Source organism: Salmo salar, chromosome 14, assembly GCF_965601325.2.
Source record: "Salmo salar chromosome 14, fSalSal1, whole genome shotgun sequence".
NCBI classification, from domain to species: domain Eukaryota; kingdom Metazoa; phylum Chordata; class Actinopteri; order Salmoniformes; family Salmonidae; genus Salmo; species Salmo salar.
Genome location: NC_138304.1, coordinates 90,305,669 through 90,320,960, shown reverse-complemented (window position 1 = coordinate 90,320,960; position 15,292 = coordinate 90,305,669). Strand labels below are relative to the sequence as shown.

General features: G+C 50.3%; 1 protein-coding gene across 1 annotated transcript in view; it reads left to right on the top strand.

Annotated features, from left to right (window-relative positions):
* The window catches only part of gabbr2 (gamma-aminobutyric acid (GABA) B receptor, 2), a 358,754-nt gene that overhangs the window by 112,037 nt on the left and 231,425 nt on the right, over nucleotides 1-15,292 (top strand). The window lies entirely within an intron of this gene.

Below are 15,292 nucleotides of genomic sequence, written 5' to 3'. Positions count from 1 at the left end.
GTTCTGTCCCTACTGTTCCCCTCAAATATAGACAGGTGTTCTGTCCCTACTGTACCCCTCAAATACAGACAGGTGTTCTGTCCCTACTGTTCCCCTCAAATACAGACAGGTGTTCTGTCCCTACTGTACCCCCCAAATACAGACAGGTGTTCTTTCCCTACTGTACCCCTCAAATATAGACAGGTGTTCTGTCCCTACTGTACCCCTCAAATACAGACAGGTGTTCTGTCCCTACTGTACCCCTCAAATATAGACAGGTGTTCAGTCCCTACTGTTCCCCTCAAATATAGACAGGTGTTCTGTCCCTACTGTACCCCTCAAATATAGACAGGTGTTCTGTCCCTACTGTTCCCCTCAAATACAGACAGGTGTTCTGTCCCTACTGTTCACTTCAAATATAGACAGGTGTTCTGTCCCTACTGTACCCCCCAAATACAGACAGGTGTTCTTTCCCTACTGTACCCCTCAAATATAGACAGGTGTTCTGTCCCTACTGTACCCCTCAAATACAGACAGGTGTTCTGTCCCTAGTGTACCCCTCAAATACAGACAGGTGTTCTGTCCCTACTGTACCCCTCAAATATAGACAGGTGTTCTGTCCCTACTGTACCCCCCAAATACAGACAGGTGTTCTTTCCCTACTGTACCCCTCAAATATAGACAGGTGTTCTGTCCCTACTGTACCCCTCAAATATAGACAGGTGTTCTGTCTCTACTGTACTCCTCAAATACAGACAGGTGTTCTGTCCCTACTGTACCCCTCAAATATAGACAGGTGTTCTGTCCCTACTGTACCCCTCAAATATAGACAGGTGTTCTGTCCCTACAGTTCCCCTCAAATATAGACAGGTGTTCTGTCCCTACTGTACCCCTCAAATACAGACAGGTGTTCTGTCCCTACTGTACCCCTCAAATGTAGACAGGTGTTCTTTCCCTACTGTACCCCTCACATACAGACAGGTGTTCTGTCTCTACTGTACCCCTCAAATATAGATAGGTGTTCTGTCCCTACTGTACCCCTCAAATACAGACAGGTGTTCTGTCCCTACTGTACCCCTCAAATGTAGACAGGTGTTCTTTCCCTACTGTACCCCTCACATACAGACAGGTGTTCTGTCTCTACTGTACCCCTCAAATATAGATAGGTGTTCTGTCCCTACTGTACCCCTCAAATACAGACAGGTGTTCTGTCCTTACTGTACCCCTCAAATGTAGACAGGTGTTCTGTCCCTACTGTACCTCTCAAATATAGACAGGTGTTCTGTCCCTACTGTACCCCTCAAATAAAGACAGGTGTTCTGTCCCTACTGTACCCCTCAAATATAAACAGGTGTTTTTTCCCTACTGTACCCCTCAAATATAGACAGGTGTTCTGTCTCTACTGTACCCCTCAAATATAGACAGGTGTTCTGTCCCTACTGTACCCCTCAAATATAGACAAGTTTTCTCATGTTGACGTAAAGCGGTCTAAAGTGTAGTGAAGACAGTGACCTGTTGAAGGATTAGGATCCTGGCTGAAGGAAGAAAACGTATTGTAAACATACCAGGCTCACTGTTTCTAGTAAGACAGTTGTAGATTACAAGAAAGGTAAATAGAAGTCGGGCAGCTACAATACCATACTGGATGTATTCTGACTGATCTTTCTCAGTATGTTCTCTCTTCACACGTCTAGAACAACTCCATCTAATCCATAATCAAACCCCACAGCCAAGAAGGATTCATCCCCAGCCTTTATTCCTACTGGACCTGCCGTCGCCACAGGGCTGTGCTTCCAGGGGAAAGAGAATCAGAGAATCCCTGAAGTGCTCTAGTCTTTTTCCTAATTTCAAAAGAGACTATTTTGGATTTGGAGAGAAGCTGGCTGGCTGTCTAGTCTTAGCAAGTGGTGGGGTGGGGGAAGAACTTTGGCTATGCAGGTTGACAGGCGGAGCAGCCATTTCCCTAGTGGGGAGTATATATTTCAAGCGGCGGCAGGTCCCTCGTCAGCGTGTGCTGCATCTCACCGTCATGGCAGACAGAACCCCCTCGTTCCGGGATAGAAAGGGAAGGGGGGAGGAAAAAAGAAGACTCTGCAAGTGGGTCAGCAGCCCCATGGAGGGGTGGAGGAGCGTTGGCTGGTGCTTCCCTCCCTCCATCTCTCTCCTCCCTCAATCCTTCGCTATCTCACACACTCATTTACTTAAGTGCTCTTTGCACAGCCATACTCACTCTTCTCTCTCTACCCTACTCTCTTGCTATCAGTTCCTCTACTTTTCCTATCGTTGTCATAACGACCCTTGATTCGTACATTATCCAGTGAAACTCCAACAAATTTGGTCATCATCCGGACGAAGGCCATCTTGCTAGTGACATACCCAGTGACAGAGGGAACACATGGGGCTTTTGCAGAGAGAGCCCATCTATCTCTTTCTACCAGTCTTTTCCCTCTCCCCTTTTCTCATCTTTTTTTCCATCTCTGTTTCTTTTTCTATAGCAACAATAACAAGTCTATTGTGGTAAAAAAGTAATGTTCATGCTAGTGCCCACCTTGGTATGCCCCCTGGTTTGGCTTGGACAAGGGGAGGCCTGTTTGCTCTGTTTGGTTGGTTAGTGGAGCCTTTGTTTAGCTCGTGGTTGATCTGGAGGGTGAGGGGGAGCAGAGGGGAGGCTCCAGGGAGCGAATCTTGTGTCCACCTGCCTCTCTGCAGCTCAAAGCTCCATCAGTCATTCAGGAACAGAGAGAGAATGGAGGAGGGGAGGGAGGGAGAAAGAGGGAGAAACCGTAATAGAATGACACAGTTTAGAGAAGGCGATAGCAAGAGAAGGTGAGAGAAAGTAGAAAGTGATTAGCAGACAGCCAGATACAGGAGGGACAAACAAGATGGTGTTCTGGTGGAAAGAGAGGAGGGTACTGAGGCGTCTCAGCATTTAGAGAAAAACACTAGTCTCGCTGCATGAGGGCTTACTGTGCTCTTGTCTACAGTATGTGGTGCAGTATTTTTCTATTGGCTTCTGCAAGGCTGCAGTGTTGACAAACCTCCTGGCAGCTGAATGTAGAAGACATACAAGTATTTGGAAAGCCTGCATAGCATACACCGATCCTTTGGAGTTTAAATTGAGTTAACTGAACACAATGAGTTAACTGGAAATAATGAGTTAACTGAAAATAATGAGTTAAAACCTCTTAGGAATAGGGGGCAGTATTTTCACGGCCGGATGAAAAATGTACCCAAATTAAACTGGTTACTACTCTGGCCCAGAAACTAGAATATTGCATATTATTAGTAGATTTGGATAGAAAACACTCTGAAGTTTCTAAAACTGTTTGAATGGTGTCTGTGAGTATAACAGAACTCATATGGCAGGCAAAAACCTGAGAAAAATTCAACCAGGAAGTGGGAGATCTGAGAATTGTAGTTCTTCTTTTGAATGCCTATCGAAACTACAGTGTCTGTGGGGTCACGTTGCACTTCCTAAGGCTTACATTGGCTGTCAAAAGCCTCCAGAAAGTTTTGTCATCATTGTCCTGTAACCGGGCAGAGAATAGTAGCTCAGTCAATGAGTGGACTGCCTATGGACAAAGGGATTGGTAATGTGCGATCCGACAAGCGCACCTTTCCTTATTTTTCTTCTGGAATGAATACGCTATTGACCGGTTGGAATATTATCGCATTTTTACGTTAAAAATACCATAAAGATTGATCGTAAACAACGTTTGACATGCTTCTAAGAACGGTAATGGAACATTTTGACTTTTTGTGTCTCGAATTGCGCTCGCGCGTTATGCCTTTGGATAGTGACCTGAACGCACGAACAAAACGGAGGTATTTGGACATAAATATGGATTATTTCGAACAAAAACAACATTTCTTGTGGAAATAGCAGTCCTGGGAGTGCATTCTGATGAAGATCAGCAAAGGTAAGAGAATATTTATATTACTAATTCTGAGTTTAGGTGACCCCAGAACTTGGCGGGTGTCTGTATAGCTTGCTTTGATGGCGAGCTATGTACTCAGAATATTGAAAAATGTGCTTTCGCCGAAAAGCTATTTTAAAATCTGACACAGCGGTTGCATAAAGGAGTACTGTATCTATAATTCTTAAAATAATTGTTATGTATTTTGTCAATGTTTATGATGAGTATTTCTGTAATATGTGTGCTCGTTGTGCTCATTCACCGGAGGTTTTGGAGGCTAAACATTTTCTGAACATCACGCGCCAATGTAAAATGCTGTTTTTGGATATAAATATGAACTTTATCGAACAAAACATACATGTATTGTGTAACATGATGTCCTAGGAGTGTCATCTGATGAAGATCGTCAAAGGTTAGTGCTTCATTTAGCTGTGTTTTGGGTTTTTGTGACATATCTCCTTGCTTGGAAAATGGCTGTGTGGTTATTTTTGTCTATGTACTCTCCTAACATAATCTAATGTTTTGCTTTCGCTGTAAAGCCTTTTTGAAATCGGACAATGTGGTTACATTAAGGAGAAGTGTATCTTTAAAATGGTGTGAAAAAGTCGTATGTTTGAGAAATTGAAATTATGATATTTTTGCTCTTTTGAATTTCGCGCCATGCTATTTTGTCAAACGATCCCGTTAACGTGATTCTGTCTCGAAGGGGTCACTAAGAGGTTAACTGAACTGAATGAGTTAACTGAACAAAATTACGTAAATGAGCTAATATAATAATAATAATAATAATATATGCCATTTAGCAGACACTTTTATCCAAAGCGACTTACAGTCATGTGAACATAAATTTTTCTGAATGTCTTTGCATTTTTAACAGTACAGGACAACCCTATCATATCCTGACTGAGTCAGTCTCTGGAGATAGAATCTCAAAACGTCTTCCGAAAAAGGTGCGTCCTCCAACTCGCCAATCACCTGGGGAATGAGCACAGTCACTAATGTGCTCCCAAAGGATGGTATCACTGTCCCGCGGCTGACAGAACCAGGACACACACAGCACAAAGGCAAATCACACACACGCAAACACATACATGCACACACACACACACCCACACACACACATCACACACACGCAAACACACACACACACACACACACACACACACACACACACACACACACACACCACACACACACACACACACACACACACACACACACACACTCACGCACACACGGACACACACATCACACATACATCACACACACATCACATATACACACACACACACACACGCACTCACGCACACACGGACACACACATCACACATACACACACACATCACACACACAAAAACTGATTGCCACCAAGAAACATACTTATTCAAATGAAGTAGTACCTTGTTCCTGAACACAGCATGAGCTGCTCTAGGTCTCTCACCCAGTGGTTTTATTCAAGGAAACAGATCATATTGTCATAGTAGGTCTGTACAGTAGCAGCCCTCTGACCTCTCCCTTACATCCACTGGTCTTAGCTATTTCACCCCGACGGTGTGCTTATAGACTGTTAGAAAGAGCAACTCTTTCCCGTTCTTATTCCCTCCTGTGCTCTGGAGCAATGCTGGGATAGAAAACACATCAGAACACAACACAATTTGCATGGCAAAGACATCTCTCTCTCTGACAGCAGCCCAAGTTGAGCAGGGTTGCCTAGAGGAACAGTCAATTGTTTAACAGTCAAGATGGATGGATGCACACGCACGCACGCACGCGCGCACACACGCACACACACACACACACACACACACACACACACACACACACACACACACACACACACACACACACACACACACACACACACTCCTTGGAGAAGCTAGGAGATACCCCCTGAAGGCCTGGAAGGTTGCATGTGTAATATTTGGTATTTTGACTGTATAAAGTGGATGAGTTAAGCGGAAAGAGGGAGAGGGAAGGAGAGAGAAAGAGAGGGAGAGTGAAGGAGAGAGAAAGTGGGAGAGAATGGAAGTGCATTTGTACTTTGTACGAGTGTATGTAAATGTGTATGTTAGACAGAGTCTCTGAAATAGTGTCTCACGATCTACAGTATGTCAGAGCAGAGGGCAGAGGTTGGTTGGAGGGAGGAGAGAGAGAGAGTGTTATGTTGGGAGTCTCTGTGATGGCCCAGGATTTAACACGAAGTCAACAGCACTGCAGCGCAATCACCATGTGTCTGCAGATTCAGATCAGTGCGATCAATGCTGCGCCGAGTCCTGTCCCAGTGGTCTGCACCAAATCAAATGCTTTATGTGGAGAGAATCTTTGACGCCTCCGATTCTTTCTCTTTCCTTTCTCTCTGACTGAACTCATGCACTATAATGCTACTGGTCTCTGTTCTCGATTTCTCTCTCTTTTCTTACTACCTCTTCTTTCTCTCCCTATTTGTCATTTGTCTCTCCCTTCCCTATCTCTCCCTTCCCATGTCTCCATGTGTTGACCAAGCACAGTGATAGAAGTAGAAATTCTATGGTAATCTCAGCAGGGTTTTACATATAGTTGCCCTGCGGACGGCTGTTTCTTTTACAGCGTTTCAGCAGCTGGTTGTTTATACTGAGTGACATTCGCCATGGCTTCTCCTCGCCCCATTGATCTGCTCTGGTCCACCGGCTGTCTCTCTGACTCACTGCTTGGGTCTCTCCCAATAGTCTACAGTGGCGTCCTCTGTCTTCGTCTCCTTGCGTCCTCTCTTGTTTCCTTGTCTCCTTCGTTGCCACTGATCTTCTCTGGACCACTTTCGGCTGTCTGTGATTCACTGGGTCTATCCTAATAGTCACGTGTCATGTCCTAATAGTCCTCCCTCCTACATCCTACCTGACCCACTCCCCTCCCTACCCTCTCCTCTCCTCCCCATACCTGACCCTCGCCTCTCCCTACCCTCTCCTCCCCCTACCTGACCCTCTCCTCTCCTCCCCCTAACTGACCCTCTCCTCCCCCCTACCTGACCCTCTCCTCCCCCGACCTGACCCTCTCCCCCCTACCTGACCCTCTCCTCCCCCCTACCTGACCCTCTCCTCTCCTCCCCCGACCTGACCCTCTCCCCCCCTACCTGACCCTCTCCTCCCCCCTACCTGACCCTCTCCTCCCCCCTACCTGACCCTCTCCTCCCTATCTGACCCTCTCCTCCCCCCTACCTGACCCTCTCCTCCCCCAACCTGACCCTCTCCTCCCCCTACCTGACCCTCTCCTCTCCTCCCCCAACCCTCTCCTCTCCTCCCCCAACCTGACCCTCTCCTCCCCCTACCTGACCTTCTCCTCCCCCAACCTGACCCTCTCCTCCCCCTACCTGACCTTCTCCTCCCCCGAGCTGACCCTCTCCCCCCCACCTGACCCTCTCCTCCCCCCTACCTGACCCTCTCCTCCCCCTACCTGACCCTCTCCTCCCCCTACCTGACCCTCTCCTCCCCCTACCTGACCCTCTCCTCTCCTCCCCCTACCTGACCCTCTCCTCTCCTCCCCCTACCTGACCCTCTCCTCTCCTCCCCCCACCTGACCCTCTCCTCCCCCGACCTGACCCTCTCCCCCCCAACCTGACCCTCTCCTCCCCCTACCTGACGCTCTCCTCCTCCTACCTGACCCTCTTCTCCCCCTACCTGACCCTCTCCCCCCTACCTGACCCTCTTCTCCCCCAACCTGACCCTCTCCCCCCTACCTGACCCTCCCCCCCCCTACCTGACCCTCTCCTACCCCTACCTGACCCTCTTCTCCCCCCACCTGACCCTCTCCCCCCTACCTGACCCTCTCCCCCCCCTACCTGACCCTCTCCTCCCCCTACCTGACCCTCTCCTCCTCCTACCTGACCCTCTCCTCCCCCCTACCTGACCCTCTCCTCCCCCTACCTGACGCTCTCCTCCTCCTACCTGACCCTCTTCTCCCCCTACCTGACCCTCTCCTCCCCCCAACCTGACCCTCTCCTCCCCCTACCTGACCCTCCTCCCCCCTACCTGACCCTCTCCCCCCTACCTGACCCCCCCTCCTGCCCCCCCCCCTACCTGACCCTCTCCCCCCCTACCTGACCCTCTCCTCCCCCCCTACCTGACCCTCTCCTCCTCCTACCTGACCCTCTCCTCCCCCCTACCTGACCCTCTCCTCCCCCTACCTGACCCTCTCCCCCCCTACCTGACCCTCTCCTCCCCCTACCTGACCCTCTCCTCCCCCTACCTGACGCTCTCCTCCTCCTACCTGACCCTCTCCTCCTCCTACCTGACCCTCTCCTCCCCCCTACCTGACCCTCTCCTCCCCCTACCTGACCCTCTCCTCCCCCTACCTGACGCTCTCCTCCTCCTACCTGACCCTCTTCTCCCCCTACCTGACCCTCTCCTCCCCCCAACCTGACCCTCTCCTCCCCCTACCTGACCCTCCTCCCCCCTACCTGACCCTCTCCCCCCTACCTGACCCTCTCCCCCCCCTACCTGACCCTCTCCTCCTCCTACCTGACCCTCTCCTCCCCCCTACCTGACCCTCTCCTCCCCCTACCTGACCCTCCTCCCCCCTACCTGACCCTCTCCTCCCCCAACCTGACCCTCTCCTCCCCCAACCTGACCCTCTCCCCCCCACCTGACCCTCTCCTCCCCCCACCTGACCCTCTCCTCCCCCTACCTGACCCTCTCCCCCCCTACCTGACCCTCTCCTCCCCCAACCTGACCCTCTCCCCCCCCTACCTGACCCTCTCCCCCCCAACCTGACCCTCTCCCCCCCACCTGACCCTCTCCTCCCCCTACCTGACCCTCTCCTCCCCCTACCTGACCCTCTCCTCCCCCCAACCTGACCCTCTCCTCCCCCAACCTGACCCTCTCCCCCCCCTACCTGACCCTCTCCTCCCCTACCTGACCCTCTCCTCCCCCTACCTGACCCTCTCCTCCCCCTACCTGACCCTCTCCTCCCCCTACCTGACCCTCTCCTGCTCCTACCTGACCCTCTCCTCATCCTACCTGACCCTCTCCTCCCCCTACCTGACCCTCTCCTCCCCCCTACCTGACCCTCTCCTCCTCCTACCTGACCCTCTCCTCCCCCCTACCTGACCCTCTCCTCCCCCTACCTGACCCTCTCCTCCCCCTACCTGACCCTCTCCTCCCCCCTACCTGACCATCTCCTCCCCCCTACCTGACCCTCTCCTCCCCCTACCTGACCCTCTCCTCCCCCTACCTGACGCTCTCCTCCTCCTACCTGACCCTCTTCTCCCCCTACCTGACCCTCTCCTCCCCCTACCTGACCCTCTCCTCCCCCTACCTGACCCTCTCCCCCCCTACCTGACCCTCCTCCCCCCTACCTGACCATCTCCTCCCCCCTACCTGACCCTCTCCTCCCCCTACCTGACCCTCTCCTCCCCCTACCTGACCCTCTCCCCCCCTACCTGACCCTCCTCCCCCCTACCTGACCATCTCCTCCCCCCTACCTGACCCTCTCCTCCCCCTACCTGACCCTCTCCTCCTCCTACCTGACCCTCTCCTCCCCCTACCTGACCCTCTCCTCCCCCTACCTGACCCTCTCCTCCCCCTACCTGACCCTCTCCCCCCCTACCTGACCCTCCTCCCCTACCTGACCCTCTCCTCCCCCTACCTGACCCTCTCCCCCCCCTACCTGACCCTCTCCTCCCCCTACCTGACCCTCTCCTCCTCCTACCTGACCCTCTCCTCCCCCTACCTGACCCTCTCCTCCCCCGAGCTGACCCTCTCCTCCCCCTACCTGACCCTCTCCCCCCCTACCTGACCCTCCTCCCCCTACCTGACCCTCTCCTCCCCCTACCTGACCCTCCTCCCCCCTACCTGACCCTCTCCTCCCCCTACCTGACCCTCTCCTCCTCCTACCTGACCCTCTCCTCCCCCTACCTGACCCTCTCCTCCCCCGAGCTGACCCTCTCCTCCCCCTACCTGACCCTCTCCCCCCCTACCTGACCCTCCTCCCCCTACCTGACCCTCCTCCCCCTACCTGACCCTCTCCTCCCCCTACCTGACCCTCCTCCCCCCTACCTGACCCTCTCCTCCCCCTACCTGACCCTCTCCTCCCCCTACCTGACCCTCTCCCCCCCTACCTGACCCTCTCCTCCCCCCTACCTGACCCTCTCCTCCCCCAACCTGACCCTCTCCCCCCTACCTGACCCTCTCCTCCCCCTACCTGACCCTCTCCCCCCCAACCTGACCATCTCCTCCCCCCTACCTGACCCTCTCCTCCCCCAACCTGACCCTCTCCTCCCCCCAACCTGACCCTCTCCTCTCCCTACCTGACCCTCTCCCCCCCTACCTGACCCTCTCCTCCCCCTACCTGACCCTCTCCTCCCCCTACCTGACCCTCTTCTCCCCCTACCTGACCCTCTCCTCCCCCAACCTGACCCTCTCCTCCCCCTACCTGACCCTCTCCTCATCCTACCTGACCCTCTCCTCCTCCTACCTGAACCTCTCCTCCCCCTACCTGACCCTCTCCCCCCCTACCTGACCCTCCTCCTCCTACCTGACCCTCTCCTCCCCCCAACCTGACCCTCTCCTCTCCCTACCTGACCCTCTCCCCCCCAACCTGACCCTCTCCTCCCCCAACCTGACCCTCTCCTCCCCCTACCTGACCCTCTCCTCCCCCTACCTGACCCTCTCCCCCCCAACCTGACCCTCTCCTCCCCCCTACCTGACCCTCTCCTCCCCCTACCTGACCCTCTCCTCCCCCTACCTGACCCTCTCCTCCCCCAACCTGACCCTCTCCTCCCCCTACCTGACCCTCTCCTCATCCTACCTGACCCTCTCCTCCTCCTACCTGACCCTCTCCTCCCCCAACCTGACCCTCTCCTCCCCCTACCTGACCCTCTCCTCCCCCTACCTGACCCTCTCCTCATCCTACCTGACCCTCTCCTCCTCCTACCTGACCCTCTCCTCCCCCAACCTGACCCTCTCCTCCTCCTACCTGACCCTCTCCTCCCCCAACCTGACCCTCTCCTCCCCCTACCTGACCCTCTCCTCCCCCCTACCTGACCCTCTCCTCCACCCTACCTGACCCTCTCCTCCCCCAACCTGACCCTCTCCTCCCCCTACCTGACCCTCTCCCCCCCACCTGACCCTCTCCTCCCCTACCTGACCCTCTCCTCCCCATCCTCTCCCACCTCCTCCTCATACCTCCCCACCTCCTCCCCCACCTCTCCCTCTTCCTTCCCATACCTCCCCACCTCTCCCCCCTCCTCTCCCTCTTCCTCCCCATACCTCACCCTCTCCTCCCCCTCCCCTTCCTCTTCCTCCCCATTCCTGACCCTCTCGCCCCCTCCTCTCCCTCTTCCTCCCCATACCTGACTCTCTCCTCCCCCCTCCTCTCCCTCTTCCTTCCTTCCCATCCCTGACCCTCTCCTCCCCATAACTCCCCACCTCGTCACCCACCTCTCCCTCTCCCTCCCCATACCTCCCCACCTCCTCACCCACCTCTCCCTCTTCCGCCCCATACCTCCCTCTCTAATCCCTATATAGTGCACTACTTTTAACCAAGCCCCATAGAACTCTTGGCCGAATGTAGTGCACAATATGCAGTAGGCAATAGGGTGCCATTTGTGATGCAAGCACAGCCCCCGCGAGGCTGGGGAGACCAAGAGCTCTGTAACCCTCCTTATTAATTTCCACATGTAGCAAGCAAAGTGTTTGTGTTGGCCAGTCTACATGGTACAGTCTACAGTTGTCATGCATCTAATTAGTCTATTTCTCAGTGTTGCCGGCGGCAGCCTGCCTCAGCCTCCTCACCTAATTGGCTATCAAGTTCAAAGAAGTTAGGTGAATCAGGTGGGACTCGGATGGAGAGTGAGTGGGTTGTTCAAGATGGATGAACAGAATACCAAGTGGTGTACAAAAGCATAGCAAAAAAGCTTTGTCTGATCAAATTACTGAAGATGACAACAAGATGCATGTTTTGGAATATTTTTATTCTGTACAGACTTCCTTCTTTTCACTCTGTCATTTAGGTTAGTATTGTGGAGTAACTACAATGTCTACAATCCATCCTCAGTTTTCTCCTATCACAGCAATTAAACCCTATAACTGTTTTAAAGTCACCATTGGCCTCATGGTGATGTCCTTGAGCGGTTTCCTTCCTTTCCAGCAACTGAGTTAGGAAGGACGCCTGTATCATTGTACTGACTGGGTATATTGATACACCATCCAAAGTGTAATTAAAACTTTACCATGCTCTAAGGGATATTCAATATCTGCTTTTTTTATTTTGACCAATATGTGCCCTTCTTTACAAGGCATTGGTCTTTGTGGTTGAATCTGTGTTTGAAATTCACTGCTCGACTGAGGGACCTTACAGGTAATAGTATATGTGGGGTACAGCGATGAGGTAGTCATTCAAAAATCACGTTAAACACTAATATTTCACACAGAGTGAGTCCATGCAACTTATCATGTGACCTGTTACTCCTGACCTTATCTAGGCTTGACATAACAAAGGGGTTGAATACTTATTGACTCAAGACATATCAGATTTTCATTTTTTATTCATTTGTAAAGATTTCTAAAAACATAATTTCACTTTGACATTATGGGGTGTTGTGTGTAGGTCAGTGATACAACATTTCAATTTAATCCACTTTAAATTCAGGCTGTAACACAACAAACTGTGGAAAAAGGGTGTGAATACTCTCTGAAGTCACTGTAAGCTAGTAGTCTAGACTGCATTGTCTGCATAATGAAACATTCACTTGTAAGCTATTGTTTTGACGGTGGACTGATTGTATTATTTGTCATTACTGACTGGTTATGGACTGGTTTTACGCAGCACAAACTTTCTATCCAAGCTGCGAGAGAACGTGAGGATGGCTATGGCAGGCTACAGGCCTACAGGACAGTTGTATATTCCAGAAAGTCATTTGGTTACTGATAAGTATGATGCTGAATCGAAAACTCATTTTACAATCTGCAATGTTTGAATTTCCCACTTTAATTACTGAACAAGTAAATACATTATTGCCACCAGCCAGCATTCTAAATAGCAGCATTGCGACTCCGTAGGCCTATAGCTTCATGAAACATAAACGTTCAGTTTAACATGAGAAAATTACGAATAAAATAAAATAAACATATATCCATTAAAGCAAAGCTATAGGCTACTACAAGCACCAGCACCACATAATCTTATAGCCTATCGGTAGATAGCCGCGTAGACGTAGCAATTTCTGAACCATGGACAGCGATCAGTAGTCTATACCTTGCGAGGGGCTGACTCCTTAGATATTTTTTTAGGGAGTGGAGGGTGTCCAGAGAAACGGCTTGCAGCCTCTGTAGGGTTTCTCATCCGCCTCTTTATTCAGTGTGTGTATCTAAACACACTGCCATTAATGCGACACATTTCAGTTGAATGCATTCAGTTGTACAACTGACTAGGTATCCCGCTTTCCCTTTCCTTTCATGAGGCTGCTGTACATTTTGATGCCAGTAGTTGTTTCAGTATTGCAGACCAGTTTAAGTCTGTGATAAAACTGTATAGCCCCTAACATCCAGAGACTCAGGTGATACCCAACTTTCCTCTACGTCTCACACCAAGGGCAGTGCTCTGTGCTGGGCTGAGAGTGGCAGCGAGCAAAGCCCCTCCAGTTGTTGGTTACGGGAATAATCCGGCCATAGTAATCCTCTATGTGGAAGGCCGGTCATATGCCTGAAAATGAAGGCTGACTAAGTGCCAGGGTTGGATACTAAATATATAATTTACATTCATCCAGAATGTTGATTCTACACAAAGGGATTTAGAAGAGAAAATGCACAGCACCACACATGGCTCCCCCCGTCTAACATAGTGTACTGTAAACATAGAACCTCAAAAGCAGATTCAAAACCATGTTTTGTCAATTTCTTAAACAGTCTCATAAGTGTTGGATATTTAAAATTGGTTTCTTTAAAAATATATGAAGATAGAGAGTTCGTGTCACAGGGCACTAGGCCAGATTTAAACCTATGCCAACACCATAGACATGTGCCGGAGGCAGCGGCTTACACCACTAGACCATCCACTAATATCAGTTTCTTATGTTACTGCTAGGTAATGAAGCGCTGGACCCAACCTAGTGTGGCATAATTAATTACAGTATGTGAGTACTTTTATCCTATTGAAATAGTTATCTGGCTGAAATGGTTGTAGTAGCGCTGAAATAGTTATAGAAGCTGTCTGAAATGGTTCTAGAAGCTGTCTGAAATGGTTCTAGAAGCTGTCTGAAATGGCTGTAGAAGCTGTCTGAAATGGCTGTAGAAGCTGTCTGAAATGGTTCTAGAAGCTCTATGAAATGGTTATAGAAGCTGTCTGAAATAGTTGTAGAAGCTGTCTGAAATGGTTCTAGAAGCTGTCTGAAATGGTTCTAGAAGCTGTCTGAAATGGTTGTAGAAGCTGTCTGAAATGGTTGTAGAAGCTGTCTGAAATAGTTATAGAAGCTGTCTTAAATAGTTATAGAAGCTGTCTGAAATAGTTGTAGAAGCTGTCTGAAATGGTTGTAGAAGCTGTCTGAAATGGTTCTAGAAGCTGTCTGAAATAGTTATAGAAGCTGTCTGAAATGGTTGTAGAAGCTGTCTGAAATGGTTGTAGAAGCTGTCTGAAATGGTTGTAGAAGCTGACTGAAATCGTTCTAGAAGCTGTCTGAAATAGTTCTAGAAGCTGTCTGAAATAGTTGTAGAAGCTGACTGAAATCATTCTAGAAGCTGTCATTAGTTCTAGAAGATTGCTTTTGTTTTAGCACTTCAAAGAGCCTGCATATGTGTCTCCTGCTGCAACTCATGAAATCCTTTCATGAGTTTTGATTCTTGTTTTTCTTCTATTTTCCCTCAAAACTCACAGCACTCTCTCTAATGACCCACACAGCTGCAGAGCGAGTGCCCTACTTACTGTCCACTAGCTCTCCCTATCACCCTCAATATCAGACAGTGACTAAGGCATGTCATGTACTAGCCTACATTAGGATCCCCACAAAGTATCTATCTATAATGTTCTCCTAAAGCTCTAGTAAAATGTAATCAACTTTTTGCATCTGATCTGAATTCAGCATGGTGTGTTGCTGTTTGAGTGGCCAGATAATGCATTCCCCACAGCGTCTCAGTTGGAAGCTGGTAGAGGATCACAGGAGAGATATCCCAGCCTCAGAGCCCTCCCACCAGGAACAGAGGAGGCTCCTCCCTTCCTCTCCTTTAGTTCTCCGCTAGACCAATGCATTCATTTGGTGTAGAGGTGGATCCAGCATTGCATGGCATGTGGGGAGTTCTGGCTGTGTTAATGAACTAACTTGGGTGGTATCAGTTAGCTAATATCCAAGATGAGTTTGTTCTGAAGCCAAACAGGAAATAGGGCGTCTGGCTTGTCAATAGCAGTTGTGTTCCAGGGGGTTGAGTTTTGCTTCT